This window comes from Rattus rattus, chromosome 13, assembly GCF_011064425.1.
Source record: "Rattus rattus isolate New Zealand chromosome 13, Rrattus_CSIRO_v1, whole genome shotgun sequence".
In the NCBI taxonomy this organism is placed as follows: domain Eukaryota; kingdom Metazoa; phylum Chordata; class Mammalia; order Rodentia; family Muridae; genus Rattus; species Rattus rattus.
Genome location: NC_046166.1, coordinates 27,579,242 through 27,602,354, shown reverse-complemented (window position 1 = coordinate 27,602,354; position 23,113 = coordinate 27,579,242). Strand labels below are relative to the sequence as shown.

Here is a 23,113-nt window from a genome sequence, read left to right as displayed (position 1 = left end):
CCCTTTCCTCCCCAACTTGCTTTTTGGCCATGGTGTTTTGTTCCAGCAATAGAAATCCTAAGTAAAACAGTTAATATAATATGTTTCTTTGGATAGAGTAGAAACTTCTGGTTTCTTTGGAAAGTCAGTTATGTAAAATGATGTTTTGCTGGGACACACAGATGAAAGGATGTTTTGCTGTAGCAGACACGGGAAAGGACACGTGATGAATATAAATATGACCCCAAAGACAGAGGAAGCTCAAGCATTGTTCACCTTACATTGTTCTGCTGAGCTCTGCTTGTGGGGATATCATGGAAAAAAACTCCCTAAAGAACTTCTCATGAGGTTCTTGCGGCTCCTTCTGTGGCCTCAGGCTGGTTGTCGAGCCTTGCAGCTTCTTCAGGAGTGAACTGCCCTTGCTGGTTCTTACGTGGTGTCTGCCTGCTGAGAGGACCGGACTGCAGCTGCTAATTCAGATTTGGCGTTTGCTACTGGACCGAGCTGCTCATATCTTCCCAACCAAGATTGGGCTTGCCCCCAAAGAACTATTTCTAAATAATTCCCCCATGCCCTAATAACTTTTCTCTTCTATTACCTCTGGTGCATGATGGTAGCAGGAGGGTTGAAACCTTATTAAAGTAGGTTGAGAAAAATGTATGCCTACAGGTAAAACTCACTTTTATCATCTAATACATTCAAATACATCAGAGAGCCATCATCTCACATTTTATACAACACATGAATATATTACACATTTCTCAGTAGTAGATTGCTATAATTAACTATATTGACCATATTAGATGCTTTTACTTTAGTCTTTTATTATCAGCATTAATATCTACTCATAGCATCTAGGAGTTTGTATGCTAAAGGAACAACTATGGATCAAGGCTGATCTGTTTTCTCAATATTAGATTAAGGTGAAGACTTTTTAGCAAAGAATCCTGATCATTGAATGCTGTGCCCTCCTTGGTATAATGCATCCCGCCAGGTTTCATCATTCCACAGAAATCCACTTTCTAGTCATAACTTTAATCGCTTGGGAACAGTGGAAGCTGTTGGGTATCTCCTGATGCAGTGTGATTATCAGGGATGCTTTGAGCAACATGAATAGACTGTCTCCTCAAACATTCCCTCACTCATTTTAGCTGTGGTTAATGGTTTTGCCTACCACTCTTTATACTAGTTGAATAAACCGAAGTCGTTCCTAGAACTGTGGTACAGTTCAACCTGGATATTTGTCCAAGAATGAACTATGGAGGTAAACATCCTCCATCATTGTTCTGGATGAGCAATCTACATCATTCACTTACATTCTTCCTCCCACCCTCTAAAATGCCTCCTTACCAAGAAAAGGTTTCTACTGGAATCTATGCTCCCTAAATTATAATTATAAGATCTCAATAAATGCTTTATTGCTTCACAAAAAAAAGAGAATGTATAAGTATTATAATCATGGGTGTTAGGAAGACAAGCTCCTGAGAGCTATGGAGAAAATGGGAACGAGGTCGTTCTACTACAGCAGTAAGGCCAGAGAAGGCATCACTGACTGGACCTTAAACATGAGACATTAATCAGAAAGGGACCAGCCACATAGAGTGCTGGGGCAAAGTGTCTAGACCTGGGAACGTAGGTAGAGCTCTTGCTAAGCATGCTCAGTGTCTTGAATTGGATCCCAGCATGACCTACTCACCAAGGCCCTGTCATAAGGACAACCCTCACAAGTTGAGAGGCAGAGACCAGCAAAAGGTGAAGAAAGTAGGGGACAGGGGCACAGGCACAACCAGATGACTCAGGTTCCAAACAACTGCTGTGGAAATTTGGAGTTATTAGAAATAACTGTGGTGCTTAGCGGTGGAACTTTCCAGACAAAACAGTGTCAGGGTTTCACTTCCAATTTCACTTTGTATTTTTAAAAAAACTTTTGTATTTGTACATCATATTGACTGTACATGGTATTGCACTGCATGAAGACATTTCTGTACACGCATCTATTTGATACCATGCATATTCCCATACCCCCAGTCTTTCCTACCTCACCCTCACTCTTCATGTCTGTCCCCTTTGTTGTCCTAGGCATTTCTGCAACTATTTCCAGTGTCATATATGCATAATAGTTTTATGTATCTATAAAAATACCTAGGGCCCACATGTGAGAGAAACATAGGATGTTTGTCTTTTTGAGACAGGGTTAATTTGCTTACTGTAAGTTCCTCCAATTGCTTCTATTTTCTTGCAAATAACATAATTTTATTCTCTATGAGTGAAAAAAGACATTTCTTCTCCCGTTTGTGTGTGTGTGTGTGTGTGTGTGTGTGTGTGTGTGTGTGTGTGTGTGATCTATTCCTACACCAGCTCTATGGCTTAGCTATTGTGAATTGTACACTGATGGGCCCAGATATTTCTGTGGTACTGGACTCCACTGAGGAGACACCTAAGAGCAGTACAGCTGATCACATGATCACATGGAAGCGCCATCTTTCTTTTAGACATGCCTTGCACGGTGCCTGGACTAGCTCGCACTCCCACCAGCGGTGTGTAAAGGATCCCCCTTTGTCTACATCCTTGCCAGCTCTTGCTGCAATTTGTTTGACAACTTGATTTTCTGAAAGAACACACTGTGGAGAGCAGCGTCCCAATTAGAAGGCTGAGAAAGAAGCCAGGAAAAGTTGCCTTCAGGTTGCGGGCAAGTTGGCACCATGAGTTTCAGACAAACCTGGATCCGTACGTGTTGAAATGGAGCTCTTGGAAACTGTGACAAGAGGGCAGCTGGATTTCCACATCTACTAGAAAGTGCTGTCACCATTATTTCTGAAGTTAGGTGGCTTTGTCATTTAGTTCTTTTTTTTTTTTTTTTCCGGAGCTGGGAACCAAACCCAGGGCCTTGCGCTTCCGGCTTTGTCATTTAAATGCACCCTCAACTGACCTGTGTTATGGTTTGCACGTGAAATGACCCCCAAAAGCTCATGAGCTCATGAACAGTTGGTGCCCAGCTGGTAGTGCTGTTTTGGAAGGTTCTAGAACCTTTAAAAATGGAGCCTTGATGGAAGAAGTAAGCCTTGAGGTCTCATTGCTCAGCACCACTTCTTGTCTTTTCCTGACTGTGGGTACAACACGGCCAGTCACCCCATGCTCCTGCTACCATGCCAACCCCACTTCCATGGCTATTCCCTGTGAACTGTACACCAAAATAAACTCTTACTCCTTTATGTTGTTTCTTGTCAGGCGCTTGGTCACAGCACAAAGAGAGTAACAAATACGGCCTGTTGTGGTCTTTGCCAGGAGAAAGCAAAGGAACCCAGGGGTCGGACACTAAGATTTTAAAGATGAAGCCCGAAAGGGCCAGCACACGCTTTCAAGCAAGTGTCTATAGCAACTGCCTTCTCTGGCTGTGCTGAGGCAGTCTCCTTCTGGTGTTATCTCTTTAGCCCTAGGCTCCCTTTGTTCCTAATCATATCACCAGGATTTGGCTTGCTAGGACTTACATGAATCATTCTTGTGGGACCAGGAGGGTAATGAATGCTACTAATTAGCTCGCTAAGTGTTCTCTGAAACTAGAGGATATGTGGTTATAACTAGCCAGCTGAGGCAATGATCTCGTTATTATGCATGAGTCTTATTACATAATCCACCTGGGCATTCAAGACTAGTTAGCTCAGATAAATGAGCGTACAGGCACCAGCCAAAAACAACATCACCATTCATACCCCGCAGCTTCCTCCTGTATTGAGGGCCTGGGGCTCCATCTCGTATGGTGTAAATTGATCGTCACGTCTTACAAAACTGGTCCATCATACAATGTCGGTAAATCGTTTGCCCTGCATTTACCCGGGTTTCGAGAAATGGTGAGTACAATGGTGAGACTCTTTGAAGGGCGCCTTCGCTAAAAGTCAGCGTTCTGTCAATCCAATGGACAGGAGGGGCCAGTTCATACAAGTTGTCTCCTAGAGACTGTGTCTACATTACATAACTAACTTCAAACGGATTGGGCAAAGGGTGAACGCTTGATTGTAACAGGGCAAATCAGATTGTTTTCCCCAAAAGTAAAACTGGCGATAGCTGAGCATGGTCTGTAATCTCAGAACCTAGGGTGTTGAGGCAGGAGGATGTCTGTTAGTTTGAGGTTGGGTTGATGTTCACAGAGTTCATGCCAGCCAGGACTTCATAGTGAGACCATAATTGAGAGAGACAGAGGCAGGCAGGCAGGCAGGCAGGCAGGCAGACAGACAGACAGACAGACAGACAGACTGAGGAGCGGGCCTGTGTTTACCCATAGACTCACAGCTGGGCCCCTTAGCTGTAGTTCAGCCATTTTCAGTTGGACTGATAGAGAAGCAGAGAAGGCTGGGCTCTAGTACCAGAAATGGAGCTACAAGGACAGAAGAAGAGAGAGACCAACCAAGACAGCCTCTTGGCTGGGGTGGGAGTGAGCATGGGGGTTCCTAGACTCCTGGAAGGATGGCTCAGCAATTAAGAACACTTGCTGATGTTGCAGAAGACCCAGGTTCGTTTCCCAGCACCTACAGGGCAGCTCATGACCATCTATAACTCCAGGTTCAGGGAATCTAACACCCTCTTTTTACCTCATCGGGCACCAGGCATGCAAACCCTGATACACATTACATAAAAACAAATGAGTAATTTTTAAAAAAGAGTCTCTTGGTTTGGGTGTGATGGTGCCTGTGCTCCCAGCACACTCAACACGAAGGCGGGAAAAGCTACAGTTTAAGGATAGCCTGGGGCTACACCGTGAAACCCCCTCCTCCCTTCCCTGCCCACCCCACACATACACGTTTTGGAAGACTGTCATCTCCAGCCCACAGGGTTCTTGCCCTTGACAACACTGCAGTATCTCTCCATCGATTCTCTGTGTGGTCACAGAGGGCAGCTGGTTCCTGTCACTTTCCTCCAGAGTCTGAACTGGCGTGGCTTTGTGTCTCCTGTCCTGTGTCTCCAGGGAATGCCTTTGGTCATTAGAGTTGGAAAGTAGCGCGTAGATAAGAACGGCCACATTGTCACTTCGGCTGTAGCGGAAAGCGCCTGAGAGCATCGCTTCTGGAGCGCCGCAGCCTGTTTGTATGCAGAGGGCAGTTTCCCCAGCCCACAGACTCAGGCAAGCTCCTAATCTGTGCTAAGACGAACATTTTTGTTCTCCTTAAAAAGAGCTTCCGTGAGGTACAGACGGGAGAAGTCTCTGTTTGGAAAGCAATTTTACACTGCAGCAGGTGCCCATGACTGAACTGCCCCACACGGTGTCCCTCAGGAAAATTCTGAGTACAACTGCCTGAGTTAGGGGTTCATTTGGTGTGAACAGACACCATGACCAAGGCAACTCTAATAAAGGACAACACTTACGTGGGGCTGGCTTACAGGTTCAGAGGTTCAGTCCCTTATCATTAAGGTGGGAGCATGGCAGCATCCAGGCGGGCATGGATGGTGCTGGAGGAGCTGAGAGTCCTACATCTTGATCCAAAGGTCAGGGGGACACTGTCTCTTTCAGGCAGCTAGAAGGGTCTCCAGGCCCACTCACACCGTGACACACTTCCTTCAACAAGGCCACACCTCCTAATAGTTCCACTCCCTGGGCCAAGCATTTGCAAACCATCCCAATAACCAAACAGAACCACCACCACCTTACATTTTCCCTGATGAATGGATGAAGTTCCTGTTTCCTGAATGGCTAGCAACAGGAGAGGCAATATGGCTCTATCCCTTCTTCCTCATAGCTGTGCAAGAGGACTGTGCAAAAACAGCCAGTCAAAATGACAGGCGACATTAAATGCAACCGAGAAAGGTGGCAGGCATGAATTCATGGCTAGCCTGGGTTCCACGTAGTGAGACCTTATGTTAAAAAAAATGCACATAAATAAAGCAAAAGGCAAGCAACCAGTGAACAGAAAGGCTGGTGGCTTAGGTGGCCATGGTTGGAACTGGAAACCAGTGTTGTCGGCTCAATGAACCCATGGGATGGACTGAGCCAAGGCATGGACAGAAGACAGTGCCTTGTTGCTAAGAGGCTGTGAATTTGTTTCTGTCGAATTTAAAGTCTGTAATTCTCCTGAAGGTGTTCACCCAGCTAGATTCTCATGTAACCTCTGCTTTTACAAATTGAAATTCAGCAGCTTGGCGGATACTGTTGGCCCTTACACTAGGTGGGGTGTAGATCTTCCCATCGTGTGTGTGAGTAGGAGAGTTAGATCTGAATTTTCCTTGTGGGATAGTTCTTCTCTCTCTCTCTCTCTCTCTCTCTCTCTCTCTCTCTCTCTCTCTCTCTCCTTCCCTTCCCTCTTTTCCTCCCTTCTCTTCTCCTGTCTCCTCCTCCCCCTTTTCTTTGAGAAGGGCTTCATGTATTCTAGGCTGTCCTCAAACTCCAAAAATATAGCCAAAGATGACCTTCCTCGAAGTTCTGATCTTCTTGCCTCCACCTCCCAAGGGCTAAAATTACCTGTGTGTACCGTCACACCCGGTTTGTCTTGGGGATCGAACACCCCACCACCTAAGCTACATTCCCACTACAGGACTGCTTTTAATATCTAATGGTCGATCTGCTCAGGAAAATGTAAGGTAGAGGAAATATCTCTGACCTAGTACCTGAAGTTTGGTGCCAATCCTATCTTGGGGAACAGGAAACCACTGTCACCCTTTTAATTACAGTCTCTGGAAGAAGAGAGCCTCTCTGATTTGGAGAAAGCCTTTTTTTTCTTTAAATCTTATTAACAATAACGTATCCCAGAACTGCAGTAATTACAGGCCTATTCCTGAAGCAATCAAATTGCTTATTTGCAAGAAAGACTGTTTCCTTTCCCTAATGAATACTAACAGTCCTCTGGAGCCTGGAGGTGATGTGTGTGAATGGCCCGCTGGAACAATGAAAAGCGATTATAAATAAATGACACACGGCCGCTCTGTTCTTAAAAATCACCGCGTGATCGGTTTGAGAGACGCGCGCGGAGATGGGACTCGGGAGATTTTGTTTTAATTATTCTGCCCGAAGGGAAACGGTACTTTGTTTTCTGCTGGCACCATCCTACAGAGAAGCTTAAAGAGACTTGGAAAGCACGAGGCTATTAATCTCTCTCAAACCACACTGGCAGATACAGGCACCCTCATTTTCGGGGGCGGGGGGGAGGGAGGTGGTTGGGGGTGAGAGGTGGGGGTGGAGCCGAGGTGCCGATAGACGGGTGTTTCTGTTCTCAGTGCGATGTTTAAAGGTTCGTTATTATCACATCCCACAGATTTGTCTCTGTGGAGCTGCCGTGACAATAGCTTGCATTTGAAAATCCACCAGAAAGGGGAGCGATGAACGGAAGGTTCTGAAGGGGAATTTTTAATTTTTTAATCTGCCAACTTCTTCGTGTGATTTTCAAACTAGGCTTCTGAGAGTGCATAGACGTGCTTGGCGATGTTTCGGTTTGGGGGTCAGGTGATAGGATGGGAAGGTGTGTAAGAAGAGAATACTTCATTTTAGCTGGTTCGAGATGGACTCGACGTCTGTGCCCCGCCCTGCAGGTTGGTACGTGTGAGCTACAGACCACCGACTAGGCTGCAGTTCTTGCAGCTCAGGACACTGTTGGAATACAGTCTTTCAGAATGTAAACGCAGGGCCTGGTTTTGAGTTGGTACTTGATCCCAGGTGAAGGCAACCACCGCCTAGAGCGGCAGTTTGCAGCTAAATTTTACTGGGGGAACACAGTACGGATCCCCAGGAAGCCTCTCAGAGAACATATTGAAAAGACAACTTCTTACCATTTGTTGTTGAAAAAAACGTTGAAAAATAATTCATTCATAATTCACATACAAGAGGCTGCCATTTTGGAACTTCCAATATAATCGAGTCCCCAGGAACCAAGGGATTTATATTTCCAGATATTCTTTATGACAACCGATGTTATCTATCCATGTGTCCTAGCTGGCTTTTTGATTCTTCTGCCTTGCTTCTATTTCTTTGCATGACTTTGACCCATATAACAGTCAGCAGGAGTTAGCAGGCACCCTCCCCCAATCCATAGGAGACTTGTTTCTGGCTAGTTTGGAAGTGAATTCAGAAATTGTTTGCATCACTTTCTGGGGCTTCACACTACATTCTTTGACAGGTTGAAGCAAATTAACAAATCACATTGACCCAGTCTCTAGCTAGTTCCATAGAGAAACCACAAAATTGTTTGGATGATAAGCAAGTCAGTACATTTATCCGACTTCAGTACCTTATTTTCTCCTTTTATTTTTTGTATAATCTGAAAATGTCAAACTATAATATCCTGCTTCCTAGCGTACCTTTGATATACCACAGTTCCCCAGTGTGTCAGCATTAAAACATTCACACAGGCATCGGATCTGTTTACCATTATATCCTCCACACTTCTACCTCATTGTTTATCTGTGTTGTTAGGCAGCTAGGGTTCTGTTAAAAACAACAACAACAACAACAACAAAAACAAAACAAACATACAAAAAAAACCCCACCACAACCACCAGCACTCAGGAGGCAGAGGCAGAGTCAGGTAGATCTCTCTGAGTTCGAAGGCAGCGTGGTTCACATATGGAGTTCTAGAACAGTCAGGTCTATGTAGAAAATGCTCTCAAACAAACAAACAAACAGTAATTATAACAAAATCAGGAAATTAAAACCTAGGACATAGCTCAGTGCTGAAGTGTTTGCCTGGCATTTCCCCTGGACTTCTCGCCATGGCTGGTTAATCTTGACTTTATGTAGGCACAGCTCAAGTTAAACACACCACGCAACGCCAGTGTTTACATTAAAGAAGTATACAATATGTTTAAAATAAAGAGTCTGTATGGACAATGAGATTCTGTCAGAAAATCAGAGGGATTCAGTGGGTCAGGCTCACCTGAAAAAACAAAGGAAGAGTGAAGACCAGAGGAAGGGAGGGGTGCTCCTAATAGGAAGGAGGTCTCTGAAGACGCTGATATGTGGGGCTCCCTCTGGGCCTGGAACAATTAACGAGCAGAAAATGAGAGGCCAGCTTGTGTGCTTCAGGGGTTTGAAGGGACGATAACAGGTGAGACTAATTACTGTCTCCTAAAAGAGCCTTCGATTCATGAAGCCCTTCTCCCCGCACCCCTCCTGTGGTGCGTGTGAGGGGTGCTTGTGGCAGTGGGTAAATCCAAATCTTTAAAAGTTAAAACTTTGAGATCTTCAGAGCTTGAATATTTGACATCTTAGAAAATATTACTGTTTGAAGATTCACCAGAGATACACTTCCTGGGGTATTTTTATATTACAAAAGCGTACACACACACACACACACACACACACACACACACACACACACACACACACACACACACACACACCAAAACAGAAAACTTTCTCATAGCTAGAAAAGACAAGAGCTATGTTGCTCTTGGGTTTGATTATGACATGCGCCCCATAGGTTCATGTATTTGAGCACTCTGTCCCCGGCTGCTACCTGCTGTTTACGTCAGGGACCCTTTAGAAGACCGAGCCCTAGTGGAGGAAGTAGGTGACTGGAGGCGGACTTCCGGATTTTACAGCTGGACCTACTTCCTGTTCCTTCTCTGCCTCCTGGAGCTTAACACTGTGAGCAGCCACCTCACGCTGCTGCTGTCCTTATCCCGCTACGATGGATGGTGTCCCCTCAGACTGTGAGGAAAAACCAGCTCTCAAATCGACATCCAGCGGATTCCTGTCAGGTGTTTTTCCGCACATTGCTGTCTCTCCTGAGGTTGGGGTATGAAAGGAGAGCCTCCCATCCCCCAATCTCTTTACTGATTAAATCACTGGGTCAAGGAGAACATTGGGAGAAGGTGGCCGCACGTGAACCTTCCTGAAACCTGGGGGATAAAATGAGACAAGAACTTGGCTGTGAGGAAGGTGTGTGCATACGGTGTTTGACCCCAGCAGAAAGCACACAGGCTGTGGGAGAGGGCAGCAGTTTTCTCATTTTACCTGCTGAGAAGATAAGCTAGATGTTTATGTTGATGACAGGGTGGATGTTATTAAACTGAGGGAGGACAATCTGACAGAGACTTAATTAAGGAGCCGGAGAAGTCAATATGTCGGGTACTTAGTGCAGGATAAGAAGGCGTGGGAAAGGGATTTCCCGGTGAGAGGGCCAGTCGTTTTCCCACAAGGAGTCCACAGAACACTCTGTATCTGAGGTAAAAGATTTTTAGTAACATTTTGGGATGAAGTTTGTATTGTTTGCAGCCCTTGTGAAAATTCTTCTAGAAGAGAGCCACTTTGGAGGCAGTCTCCTTTCCTAGCCCCGAGGAGGAGCTGAGATCCCCGTGTTGGCTGGACAAAGGTCTTTCAGAGGCCAAAGTGGGGACGGCCTAATATAGGATAAGCGTTGAATGAAGCAGCAGAGGCTACCCCTTCACCACCACCACCACTGTCTGGTTTACAACCGTGCTTGTGCACATGCTTCTACATACAAAGTCTTTTTAAGGAGAGAAAAGAAAGCGAAGTTTCGGGGAGCATCTTTATTTGCAGGGCAATCAGCAGATTCTCCGGTCCTTCATATATTTATTTTTGTAGAGCTGGGGGGTAGAACCCAGGTCCTTTCATGTGTCCGGCAGGCATTTGAGCGGTAAACTAGGGCCCCAGTCTGAGCAATTAACCCTTGTGAACCTTCTTGACGGCTGAGCAGAACTCCTGGCTTTAGCTACAAAAATCTGACTCAAAAGAATCATGCGTAGTATGGGTTTTCAGATTCCATTTAAATCGAGAGTGTGTTTAAAGATCTGTGAAGCCGGAACACAGAGGAATCGGGGGTATGTGGAGAAAGGAGAATGGGTGCGGATAGCTGAAAGGAGCGGGACTCGGTGGCAACATCTGCAATTTCTGGACTCCAGAAGGATCGAGAGTTGAGAACTGCCTGGGTTACACAGCAAACTCCCTTCTCAAAATAGCCAAGGGCCAGGCATGTAGCCCTGTGATAGAGCAGTAGTAAAACACGAATGATGTCTTAGGCTTGATCTCCAGCAGCACACGAGCAAGCTAGGATGAGGGAAAGGAGAATGTGAGCAATATCAAGAATCCCCAGCATAAGAGACCCGACAGTCCCGTGACAGAGGGTTTAGGTCGTGCGTAGTTCTCATTGAAGAGAGCTTGCGAAAGGCGGTGCAGTCTCAGTAAGGGAGAACTAAGGGATGCGTCTGTGGCTTCGACTTTGCTTTCTGTTCAGTTATGATCTATAGCCAGCTCTTACAAAGCTCGTACAAATCGAGGATTAAGCCTGGGTGCTGTGAGTCTGGCAGCCGTCCTTGTGTCCCTTTTTAGGGGGAAAACACCCCTGCCAGGTCCCCAGAGACATCTGCAGAAACCACGGTGGGGACAAGCCCCTGAGAAACTTTAGCCTTTGTAGCTGAACCTAAATGCAGCCCCAGACAGAGTTCAGATGCCGTGCACTTGAGAGGACCAAGTGAGACCTGGAGGTAGGTAGAGTCATGCTCGTTCAGTTCCTTATCAGGGGGACATGGGGGTGCAGGTCTCAGGTTTGGAGCATGCAGGGAGCAGTACTCTTGAACTTCAGTCATTTCCAAGAAAATGTGTCAATGACCCCCCTCCCCGAAAACTACCAAACCCACCAACAGTGAGGTTGGTGAGAGCCGATGTTTTAAATACGTTAGGAATGTGTCTGCGCTTCCGCTGAGTTGGTGGAGAGACTCAGCAGGGCAAGAGGTGCCGAGGATCTTCAGAATGGCACATTCGCGTCTGATAACTTTCTAGAAGAATTAAATGTGCTGTGAAGGATAAATTGCGGTTTGATGGGAGTTGTCTTGTTAAAACGCCATTCCTCCTCCCCAGCAACCTACTTCCCATGTCATTAAGCCAGTTGATTGGCTATGTCTAGACAATGATGATGGTGATTGACTACCTTTATGTGTGGTTGATGCTGGGGTGGGGGGTGTCCAGGGTGGGGGAAGGGCAGTCGCATCCCCATCTCCCGTGTCTCTTGGAGAGTTGATGATCAAGTCCCCAGCCGTGGCATTAAACACAGCAATAGAACACGGAGGCACAGTGAAGCATTTCCACTGCAGGTTATGAGCTGAGATATAAAATAAGATTTATTCGCAACAATCTGATAGAGAAAATTGAGTCCTGGGAATTGATGTCCTACAAAGGCTTTCTCATCATCCGGGGAGTTGCTACAGGATGTGAGTCACACTGCACGAGGAGAGGATCAGTGGCAGCCGAGACATAAAACTGGAGCTTTGACATTTTCTGCAGCCACTCTTAAGGATAAGGAATTGACCAGTTTGTACAGTGTGAAATATGCTCACAATTACAGTCTTTTCTGATCCAGCTCTGATCGCAGTTGGCTACCTTGGGCTTTTAAATTGATGCTGTCACTCAGCCTTTTTTTTCTTTTTGTTTAATGTGCTTCTTCTGCAAATGTGGTACCAAATAAACAACCATCTCCCCAAAATAGCATGTTCCTACTCCCGAAAGGTTTAATCCTAGGACATAATTTCAAATAAATGAGACACAGCACCCACCGTTTCACTTCTTATTTCTTAAATTCTCTGAGAAGCACTGTTGCCATGCGAATGTAATGGCGTGATAAATCCAAGTGAATATTTTTAAGTGCAATGGGAACCAAGAAGTGTTACGTTAAATTTTCCTTGCTCAGTATTCATTCAGACGGCAACATTGTCGCAGTTTTAATGTGTGTCTGATACTGATAGGCTACGTTCAGAAAGAAGATATATGTGACCTTTCAGTTTGTATGTAATCCAACCAGTGCTTCCAGAATACTTTCAATGTCTCCACATGTTTGTCTCCACATGACAGGTCCCGGGCAGAACTAAAAACAATGTACCAGTTTATAAACCTGACAGAGCTGTGTCCGAATCAGGACCTTCCTTCCTCCCTTCCTCCTTCCTCCCTCCCTCCTCCCTCCTCCCTCCTCCTCCCTCCCTCCTCCCTCCCTCCTCCTTCCTCCTTCCTTCCTTCCTTCCTTCCTTCCCTTCTTGTTAAGTTACATTAATTTGAACACGGTAAAATATCCATCAGAATGCAAACCCTTTAGGTAGGAACTCAGTGGCCGAGTCCTTGCTCATTTTGGTGATATCCTGCTCTCCAACACCAGCTCCTTATCAGTGTGAGAAAGTTTTTAAAAAATGAATGGAGATTCCAGTCGGACTAGAAAGTCTGGATCATCCGTTGTTTCTTTGTTGGATCATTAAGATTGAGTTTAAAGCCAAGACCAAACCCTTTATTTCGAAGCAATTATAGTCTCATAGAGAGTTGCAAAACTATGAGTTCTGTGTACTCTTCTGTCTTCCTCCAGTTGTGGCATCTTCTATAATCATGGCTCGAAGTAATAAGCCCATGTATTGTCATCGGCTGGTGATGTTAACTAGACCAGAGAGACTCACGCAGTGTCAGTAGTTTTTCTATGTTCTCATTTGTATATGTATACGTTTGTAGTCCTGTGGGTCTTTTTTTTAAATGGTGCTAGGAGTTGAACCTGGGGCCTCGGGTATGCTCAGTAAATGATCCTCTGCTGAGCTATAACCCCCTTATACTTCTATCAGCACAGGCCTATTACCACCATTCCAATCTCTGCTCAGAACAGTAGCATTGATACAAAACCCTCCCGGCTCTGTCACTTCACTGCAGTATTCCTGTCCCTAACCCCTACTCAGTTCTCTACGTCCACATTTTTCTGTATTTTGAGACTGGACTCAGGTTTCTGAGTCTCTTGTTGAGATGTCTAAGATGTGTAGCATGTACTGCCATGTTTGGCTTCATTGGGTTTTCTGTATTTTATTTTCTGACACCATCTCCACACTTCTGAAATTTCACGGATGTTAGGTAAGTGGAATCATACAGTATATGTTGTTGTTTGAGGGTGTTCCCAAAATCTTTTCATGCTAGAAACTGTTTTTGATTTTTACATTTTTTCCTCTTATGGAAAACAGATTTTTTTATACAGTATGTTCTGGTTATTGTTTTCCCTCCTCTCACTTCCCCCAGATTCTTCCCACCTCCCCTCCCATCTGAACCCATACCCTTTCTTTCTCTGTTTAGGAAATAAACAGGCTTATAAAGAAGAATAAAATAATTTAAATTAAGCAAAACCTGACAAACGAATAGTATAAAACAAACAAAACAAGCAAACAAGCAAACAAACAACAGAAGAAAAGGAGCCAGAGAAAAGGCACACAAAACACATCTAGATGCAGAAGTATACACAGTCACAAACACAGAAATTTCATAAAAGCAAAAAAATCACAAGCCATAATATATATGCAAAAGACCTGTAAGGTTAAAAAAAAACAAACAAAACAAAAAAAAAATCTTGACAAACATTCTGAGACAAGGAACCTCCAAAAAAAGCCACTGAGTTCAATTGGTGACAGCTTCTGTATTAGGGGTAGGGCTTGTGGCCACTTCCTCTCTCAGCTCTGCGACCCCATCTGGTGCAAGCCTGTGCATGCTGCCACGCTCTCTGTGACTTCATATGTGCACTGGTCTGCTGTGTTTACAGGTCTTTGTTTCCTAGGTGTCCTCTGTCCCTTCTGACCCTTGGACTCTTTCCACTTCTTCCTCAGGGAAAGGATTTCATGGAGACATCCCTTTTACGACTGAGTGTTTGTTCCATGGTCTCTCACTCTCTGCTCATTGTCTGGCTGTTGGGCATTTGTTGACATCTTCCTCAGGAGGAAGCTTTTCTGATTGTGCCTGAGCAAGGCAATGGTCTATGAGTACAGAGGAATGTCATTAGGAGCCATTTTATTGCTGTGTTTCTTTAGCAGAACAGTAGTATTTGGTTTCTCCTAGGTCTCTGGAATGTTTAGACTCAGATTCTTGGCCACCCAAGCAGAATTAGAATTAGAATGGATTTTCTTTCATGAGGTGGGCCTTAAATCCAGTCAGATCTTGGATGGTTACTCCCACAAACTTCGTGTCACAGTTGAACCAGTGCATCTTGAAGGTAGGACACGACTGCAGATCCAAGGTTTTATAGCTGAGTTGATACTTGCCTTTCTCCTTTGGTCGCATGCAGAGTATCTATCTTCTGGTGCCAAGGACACTAGCCATAGGGCGCAGGCTCTAGGAGGGCACCAGCTCAACTTCTCCATGTTCAGTAAGTTGTGTGGGTGTTATCTTCAGCAATGGTGGTACCATTAGTTCGAGGAGAACAACCAATAGCTGTGACAACAGCCTGGGTTGTTTGGGGGTTCCCATTAGCCCCCTTTAGCAAACAACTCACACACACACACACACACACACACACACACACACACACACACACACACACACACAGTTCCCAGTATTGGGAGTTTCATGTGGTGGAGAGAGGTGTCCAGATGGGGCTCTGTTTTTTCCACTATTTGGGCAGTTCCATTTACATCTCCTTCATTTATATTTCTTTATGTTTTAGGAAGGGTCTACTGTATTTCCACATAGGATTTCCATACAATTCCTCCAGTGGCCCTTTGCTTTAGCCGTCCCTCTCTCTAGTCTCTGCCTTACTCCTTTTCTCCCACTTCTTATTTGATCCTCCTGTTCTCATCAATCCATATCTATCTACTCTATTTCCCCTTCCTGGGGAGATCCCTCCCTCATTACTTGACCCTTACTCCACACACCTATACCAAATTTCTGTGCTTGCATAGATTGTAGCATGCTTATCAAAGACTTAACAGCTAATGACCACATATAAGGGAATACAAACCACATTTGTCTTTCTGGGTCTGTGTTACCACACTCAGGATTTATATTCTTAGCTCCATCCATTTACCTGTGAATCTCATTTTTAATGTCTGAGTAACATTCTATTGTATAAATGTACCCTGTTGTCTCTATCCATTAATCTATTGGTAGATATTTAGGCTGTTTTCAATTTCCGTCTACTATGTAGAGAGAGGCACTGAGCATGGTTGAGCAAATGTCTCTGTGGTAGGATGAAGCATCCTTTGGGTATATGACCGAGAGTGGTATAGCTGGATCTTGAGGTAGATTGATTCCCACATTCCTGAGAAACTGTCACACGTATTTTCATGGTGGCTATATAAGTTTGCACTCCCATCAGCAATGGAGGAGTCTTCCCTTTACTCCACACCCTTGACAGCATGAGCTGATATTCAATTGATCTTAATCATTCTGACAAGTTTAAAATGAAATCTCAAAGACTTTTTGATTTGCATTTTCCTAATGGCTAAGGATGTTGACTATTTCTGTAAATGCTTTTCAGCCACTGAGTTTTCTCCTTTGAGAATTTTGTTTAGATCTGTATCCTATTTTAATTAAGTTATTTGTTTTCTTGATGTCCAATTTTTTAATTCTTTATATATTTTAGATATCACATGTGCAATTGGTGAAAGTATTTCCTTGTTCAGTACACTGCAACTCCGTCTGAGTGATGGTTTTCAGTTTCATGAGATCCCATTTATCTGTCGTTGTTCTTAGTGACTGTGCTATTGGTATTCTGTTCAGAAAGTCTTTTTCTGTGCCAATGAGTTCAAGGGCATTCTCCACTTTCTCTTCTATCAATGTATCTGGCTTTATGGTCTTTGATCCACTTGGAGGCGAGTTTTGTGGAAGGTGAGAAGTATGGACCTATTGCATTCTTCTAGATCCAGCCACCTAGATCAACTAGCACCATTTGTCAAAGATGCTGTCTTTTTTCCAGTGTGTGTGTGTGTGTGTGTGTGTGTGTGTGTGTGTGTGTGTGTGTGTGTGGTGTCCATAGGTATGTGAATTTATGTTTGGGTCATCAATTCAATTCCATGGATCATGTGTCTGTTTTTGTGCCAATACCATGCTATTTATATTACTATAGCTTTGCAGCACAATTTGAGATGGGCCAGTGATAACTCCAGCAGTACTTTTAATATTCAGGATGTGTTTGCTATCTTGAGTTTGTTGTGTCCAAATGTAGCTGAAAACTGTCTTTTAAAGGTCTGTGAGGGCTGGAGAGATGGCTCAGCAGTTAAGAGCACCCTACTGCTCTTCCAGAGGTCATGAGTTCAATTCCCAGCAATCACATGGTGGCTCACAACCATCTGTAAAGAGATCCGATGCCCTCTTCTGGTGTATCTGAAGACAGCTACAGTGTACTTATATATAATGATAAATAAATAAATCTTAAAAAAAAAAATAAAGGTCTGTGAGGAATTGTGTTGGATGTTGATGGAGAATGCATTGGATCTGTAGATTGCTTTTGGTAGGATGACCATTTTCACTCTGAATCCTACTTATCCATGACCACAGGAGAGCTTTGCATCTTCAATGTCTTTCTTCAACATCCCAAAGATTTTACCATACAAGTCTTTCACTTGCTTGGTTAGTGTTACCCTGATTTTTGTTGCTGTTTGGCTATTGTGAGTGTTATTGTTTCTCTGACTTCTTTCTCGATCCCTTTGTGTATGGTAAAACTTCATGTTCTTGTGTATTAATTTTGTATCCTATTTTGCTAAATGTGTTTATCGGCTATAGAAGTTTCCTGATAGAATTTTTAGGGCCACTTGTATATACAACCATACCATCTGTAAATAAAGATACCTTTGAGTTCTTCCCTTTCTGTTTGGATTCCCTTGGTGGCCTTTGGTTGTCTTGTTGCTCTAGCTAAGACTTCAAGTTCTATATTGAATAGGTATGAAAAGAGTGGACAGCCCTGTCCTGTTCCTGACTTTCATGGAATTGCTTTGAGTTTCTCTCCATTTAAGGTTGATGTTGGCTATGGGCTTGCTGTAAATCACTTCTATTTTCTGAGGTATGTTGCTTGTATTCTAGTATCCCCAGAACTTTTTCATGAAGAGGTGTTAGATTTTGTCAAAGGCCTTTCCTGAATCTAATGAGATTATCATGTTTTTTTCTTTCAATTTGTCTATATGGTAGATTACACTTATTGATTTATACATATTGAACCATCCCTGCATCTCTGGAATGAAGTCAACTTGATCATGGTAGATGATCTTTTTGATGTATTAGACTAATCCTTGGGTTCATATGTTGTTGGTATTTGCAGGTGGGCCACTGTAAGGGTCAGATCTATCCATAAAGGTGTGCCCTCATGTTACTGTCCAGGGCCCTGCAAGCATCATGGGGACATTCCAATGGAGCATAAGACTTATGTATTATGGAGATATGAAGGATAAATAGCCAGAGACATCTAGAAGGGGCCCTGGTGAGAGAGGGAGGAAAAGAGAGGGAGCAAAAAGAATACCTGGGAGCCAGAGACTAAGAGCCAAATGCACTAAGAGACTGGTAGCCAAGATGGTTGAAGTTATATAGGGATCAGAGGTTAGAGAGTAGAAGTCCAGCCTAGTCCCTAGGCTGGAGAGTTTGAGGGTAGGGAGTGAGGTGAGACTTACCAAGGAGAGCCAGGACTCTGTAGTAGAGGACGAAAGGCTAGGGACCACTTTGATTTGTTAAATAGGCACCTTGGTTAGCCATTTGTCTTAAATCTGTGACCTAACAGAAAAGATCTGTTTGGGAAGGGAAGACTGAAACTCAGGTCACACCCCCACCCACCACCCCCGGCACTGGGCAAAGAGACACCTTATTGTTGGTGATGTTCTCACATCAGTCAGCAGCAGAGCACATGGCCATCCTTTGTTCATCCTAGCTTAATGCCAAAGTTGTCTTATGCCTAGGACTCATAAAAGTAAAATCAAATCAAATCAAATCAAGTCCAGCCAAGGCAGCCCAGGAGGAGGAAGACAGACAGACATCTGCCGACCACCATGCTACCTACAGACCTGCCCTCCAGCACAAGGCACAGGTAAGCCGTAGATGCTTGATTTGGCCACACCTTGCAGTACAGCATGGGTGGAGGAAAGTCACCCAGTGTCCTGCTAGGCAAGTGGGCAGCCTGCAGCAGTATCCATTATAATGAGTGAGCTTGTAGTGCCCAGATGGAAGGAAAGAAGTGAAGCATCTTGAGCATTATGAAAAGAGATGGAACTGGAGAATAGAGCACAGGAAGGAGAAGACTACTGTGAGTGGCCAGCTCTGTCACCTGAGACCATGGTAAAGTCCCAGCCCAAGCTGCCACTGAGGTCCATGTCTCAGTCAGTGACTGTGCAGCTTCAGGAGTCAGTGTCGGTGAATCACAGCAGTACAAGAGAACATGGGGTGTCTCTGGTTAGGACAGCCACCAGGAACTACATGGATGAGCAGGGGCTGTGCAGTGAGGAGCCCTACCCCTCACTGGATGCCGCATTCTGGAGAGCTTGACTCATCTCTCACTGACTGAAGTCCTAGCCAGAGCAATTAGACAACAAATGGAGGTCAAAGGGACACAAACTTGAAAGGAAGAAGTTAAAATATCACTACCTACAGATGATATGATAGTATACTTAAGTGACCCCCATAATCCCACCAGAGAACTACAACTGACAAACAACTTCAACAAAGTGGCTGGATATAAAATTAACTCAAACAAATCAGTAGCCTTCCTCTACTCAAAGGATAAACAGGCTGAGAAAGAAATTAGGGAAATGACACCCTTCACAAGAGTCACAAATAACATAAAATACCTTGGTGTGACTCAATCCAAGCAAGTGAAAGATCTGTATGACAAGAACTTCAAGTCTCTGAAGAAATTGAAGAGGATCTCAGAAGAAAGATCTCCTATGCCCATGGTTGGCAAGATTAATATAGTAAAAATGGCCGTCTTGCCGAAAGCAATCTACAGATTCAAAGCAATCTCCATGAAAATTCCAACTCAGTTTTTCATAGAGTTAGAAAGAGCAATTTGCAAATTCATTTGGAATAACAAAGAACCCAGGATAGCGAAAAAACTATTCTCAACAATAAAAGAACTTCTGGGGGGGGGGGAACCATCACTAAACTCAAGCTGTATTACAGAGCAATCATGATAAAAACTGCATGGTATTGGTACAGACACAGGCAGATTGATCAATAGAACAGAACTGAAGACCCAGAAATGAACCCACACACCCATGGTCACTTGATCTTTGACAAAGGATCTAAAACCATCAAATGGAAAAAGGACAGCATTTTCAACAAATGGTGCTGGTTCAACTGGAGGTCAGCGTGTAGAAGAATGCAAATTGACCCATTCTTATCTCCTTGTACAAAGCTCATGTCCAAGTGGATCAAAGACCTCCTCATAAAACCAGATACACTGAAACTAATAGAAGAAAAGGTGGGGAAGAGTCTCAAACACATAGAGGCATAGAGGAAAATTTCCTGAACAGAATACCAATAGCTTAGGCTCTAAATTCAAGAATTGACAAATGCAACCTCATAAAATTGCAAAGCTTCTGTAAGGTAAAGGACACTGTCAATAAGACAAAATGGCAACCAACAGATTGGGAAAAGATCTTTACCAATCCTACTTTCAATAAAGGGATACTATCTAATATATGCAAAGAACTCAAGAAATTAGACTCCAGAGAACCAAATAATCCTATTTTTTAAATGGGGTACAGAGCTAAACAAAGAATTCTCAACTGAGGACTATCTAATGGCCAAGAAGCACCTAAATAAACATTCAACATCCTTCATCATCAGGGAAATGCAAATCAAAGCAACCCTGAGATTTCATCTCACACTAGTCAGAATGGCTAAGATCAAAAACTCAGGTGACAGCAGATGCTGGTGAGGATGTGGAGAAAGAGGAACACTCCTTCATTGTTGATGGGATTGCAAGCTGGTACAACCTCTCTGGACATCAGTCTGGCGGTTCCTCAGCAAATTGGACATTGCACTACCAGAGGACCCACCTATATTATTCCTGGGCATATACCGAAAAGATGTTCCAGCATACAACAAAGACACATGCTCCACTATGTTCATAGCAGCCTTATTTATAATAGCCAGAAGCTGGAAAGAACCCAGATGCCCTTCAACAAAGGAAAGGGCACAGAAAATGTGGTACATCTACACAAAGGAGTACTACTCAGCTATTAAAAACAATGACTACATGAAATTCGTAGGCAAATGGATGGGCTGCTCCTCTATTAGGAACTCTCACACTCTTGAGGGCCACAAAGTGGCCACTGTGGGGATCTTGTACACCGTCTCATAGGCACCCCAACACCAATTTCAGACACGGATTCATATCGAGTTGTAGCCATTTTTGGAGCAAGGGATCTTAGGCTTGACCAAGAGCTGTGGAGGTGGCCTTTTATCTGGGCCCAGGAGCCAGTTCCTGCAGCACCATATACCAGGAGTCGGTTTCCGGGCAGCTGGACGCCTCGGGCCAGACCATAGACATGGTCTCACCCCTACCCCCACCCTCACCATGTGACCAGATGCCAGAGAGGCACGAGGAAACCCACTCTTACCTTTTATTGCTGGCTTGTATGTCCCACTGTATGAAGCTAAGTTTCATTTAACCATTCCTTCATGTTTTGACATAGACACTTGGATAGGCCTTGGGCTTTCACTATAACAGATGGAAATGCTATAAATATTCATGGGACGATTATTTTGTGTGTGTGTCAACATAGGTTTTAACTTCCCTGGGATTAATTTCCCAAAGTAAATGATTGCTAGGGTGTGCAGAAAGGACTCGTTTGGTTTTATAAGAAACTGCCAGTATCCCCAAATACACTTTATATTTTTACCATCCTTTAAATAGGATCTCATGTAGCTTAGGCTGGCCTCTAGCTGTCTAGATAGCCGAAAATGGCCTTGCATTTTTGATCCTCTCACCTCTACTTTGCAAGTGCGTGGATTCCAGGCATATGACAATTTGGCATCCTTGGCAGTGCCAAACCTTTTTAGATAGGCAAATGCACATCAAAATATTTGGAGAAGTCACACAAAGGTCACACACAACGTGAGCTGAGTGTGGGAACACAGATAATTGGCCTCTTTATAGTCTCCAGAGCATTGTCGAAGGGCTGGCATGGCAATATTGATTACAAATTTATCCAGGTCCAATAGCCAGCAGCCACACATCAGTTAGCAACACATGAGAGAAAAGACAACTGCAGTCATTGACTTCATCCAAATCAGAGAACAAGACGTCCTGACATCAGTGTATTCGGAGGTTCAAAGATGATAGCTGCCACCAGCCCAGGAGTCATGTCCACGTGAAGAACTGAGAAATGCCATTGTTTATTGAAGGGAGGAAAATGTTCCCCCAGTCCTCTGGCTTTCCTGTTTCCCAGAACACCAACTTGGGGCTTGTTAGGTTTGGGTTATGATTTGAGGGTATTGCTCAAAGGGTATTGTTAGACGTTTGATCCCCCAGCAGGGCCTGCTGGACTGGAAGAATCACAGATTGGGGCCCAGTTGTTAAGGTGATTAGGCCATCCGTGAGTGCTGCCTGGAAGGGGTTAGTTCCCTGGTTAGTTCCTGCAAGAGCAGTTATTGTGATACAGAAAGAACAAGCTTTGCCCCCAAATGATCCTGGCTTTCTCTCTCACCACCTGGCCTCTTTCATTCTGCCTCACCATGAAATTACTCACCGTATTATTTCCTATTTCCCATTGCTAGGGGGAAAATGAGGAATGCATCTGAAGGAAGGAAGGCTTTAATTTGGGTCACAGTTTGAGTTGATACAGTTCATCGTGGCAGAGAAGGCACAGTACTGGGGCCAGGAGGCAACTAGGTATATTTTGTCTGCAGTCAGGAAACAGAGAGGGATAAACGTTGGCGCTTATCTGGCTTTTTCTTTTCTTTTCAATTCAGCTCAGGACCACAGCTGATGGTTTGCTGCTGCCCATATTCAGAAATGTCGGCCATCCTGTTAAGCCTCTCTGGCAGCACCCTCCCACGTACTCCCAGAGGTGCCTCCTATGTGAGTCCAGATGCAGTCAAGATGACAATGAGGGTTAACCACCATTTCACCACACTGTGATGTAGCCAGGAGATGCCGATTGGAGGGAAACAATTGCTGGTACCATGCTCTTAAACCTCCAAAATGGTTAAATAAACTCGGGGTTTAAAAAAGGTATTTTAAGGTTGTTGTTTGCATTGATGTTTTGCCTGCGTGTGTGTCTTTATGAGGGTGCAGATCTTCTGGAACTGGAGTTACAGACAGTTGTGAGCTGCCATGGGGGTTCTGGGAACTTAACCTGGCTCCTCTGGAGAAGCAGCTACTGCTCTTAACCCCTGAGCCGTCTTTCCAGCCTCCATAAACTTGTCTTATAAATAAAGTGCCTAGCCTTAAGCGTTTTGTTACAGTCACAGAAAATAGAGTAATACAGA

At 44.2% G+C, this 23,113-nt stretch overlaps 1 long non-coding RNA gene across 1 annotated transcript; it reads left to right on the top strand.

Annotated features, from left to right (window-relative positions):
- The first annotated feature begins 18,579 nt into the window (after positions 1 to 18,579).
- On the top strand, positions 18,580 to 22,857 carry LOC116915073. The gene is made up of 2 exons (XR_004389794.1): positions 18,580 to 18,707; positions 22,595 to 22,857. It is a non-coding gene; the product is annotated as an uncharacterized LOC116915073 (long non-coding RNA).
- The last annotated feature ends 256 nt before the right edge of the window (positions 22,858 to 23,113 follow it).